A 1,586-nucleotide genomic window follows, 5' to 3' on the forward strand; every position below is an offset into this window, starting at 1 on the left:
GGGGGGGTCAGAAGTATCGGAGAAGGCCCCGGTAATTCGTCCTGCCGAGCACGCGGGGGTCGCGGAGTAGGAGGCGAGGAGGAAGAGGAGGGGGAGGCGGGGCGAGGCGAGAAGCCTTCGCCAAAGGTATTTGGCCCACCAAGTTGAGAAACAAGTTTGGGGGCCCAATGGCTGGGCGGGGCGGGGCGGTCAGGCCGACGCCCGCCTGCCGGCGTGCGTGTAGCGGTATGAGAGCCGGCTCGGGTCAACCTGCTGCAGCGATGTGCCCCCGCTCCCGCCTCCCTCACTGCCCCCCTTCCCCCTTTCCCGCCGACGCCCCCAACTACTTTGCCCTGAGGGTGACTTTGCCGCGGTGCCACACCACTGCTCCACTGTCGCCATTTACCAGATTAGGTCTCTGCCTGCCGACCAAACAAACGGGAAACAAGTTTTCGCAGTGATTCTGGGCGTCGTTACTGCGGCTGTGTTGCTGTGTGGGAGGTGTGATACGGGGGACGAAGTCTGACTGAGCGTGCATTGTTCACTATAACCACGATATCTAAGATTTCATTCAGGCACACGGTACATTATTGTAAAATTGTGAAAAAAAGAAACAAAAACAACACTACGTACTTGCGTACAGCGTGTCTGTTGTACGTGCAGGGCCATAAAACTGATCGATTTGGAGATGAAGTCCCGTCACCTCACCTGCTGCATATGCCACGGCAGCACTACGCCTAACCGCGTCCGGCCCCGGCCGGGGCCCCGGCGCGATGCTCGTGGCATACACGGCGTGCCTCCGTAACGGCTCCGCGATGACAGTGGCGCATCAGAATGGGCCTCATTGCCCGTGAAGGTACGCCACACGTGACACACTGCCAAAAGGCACCTTGTGAAAAGAATAGTTGGGTCAGACGGGGGGTTTTAAGGTAGTTTCCCCTATATATTTCTCGTGAGAATTTTTAAACTCTAATTGAAAAACGTTTTCATTGTGTACGCGTCTATTCAGTGTGTAAAGTATATCAAAACTTGATAAAATCTGCCTAACAAAGAATTAGATACTTATGTGTACTTATTTTATACGCATGCGTCACTGCAGTTACGAACAAATTTGGAAAAATATTCGCAGCTTTGAACAATTAAGTCTCTAACTGCGTTTAAAATAAAAAGCGACATTAGCAAGCACACAGGCGCACACTTCTTGAAAACTGAGAGACTGCTTACAAATGACTTTTCTTGGAACGAGAAATATCTGCCTGAGAACTTAGCACTGGTGTGTCGACCCTTACTTTGTACCCCAGCCGCTGGAGTTCGTGGCTATCTGCCTCCGCACAGCCAGCGAAAGAGAGGAGGAATAAGTTTGTGTTTGTTTTTGTTGTGTTTTTTTTTCCCCTGCTGCTAACTTTTCCCAGAAACTTTTAAAAAGTAGTGCGTGGAGTGAGGTGGGGGGCAGTGCGTCGTCGTGGAGCCCTTCGCTGGCGCCAGGCGCTGCTGGGGCAGAGGAGGTGGTCCCGGCGCGTTGTGGTGGGTCGCGCACTTGACGGACGGCACCGAGCTTCGGCCTGGCCTCTGGCCGCCGGCTGGCGGCTGGAGGTGGGGGAGGGGGG

General features: G+C 54.3%; 1 protein-coding gene across 1 annotated transcript in view; it reads left to right on the forward strand.

Annotated features, from left to right (window-relative positions):
• LOC127748817 (calpain-C-like) overlaps positions 1 to 1,586 on the forward strand; it is a 35,962-nt gene that overhangs the window by 994 nt on the left and 33,382 nt on the right. The gene's annotated exons all lie outside the window — the stretch shown is intronic.

Source organism: Frankliniella occidentalis, unplaced genomic scaffold (assembly GCF_000697945.3).
Source record: "Frankliniella occidentalis isolate FOCC.00 unplaced genomic scaffold, Focc_3.1 Scaffold14, whole genome shotgun sequence".
In the NCBI taxonomy this organism is placed as follows: Eukaryota; Metazoa; Arthropoda; class Insecta; order Thysanoptera; family Thripidae; genus Frankliniella; species Frankliniella occidentalis.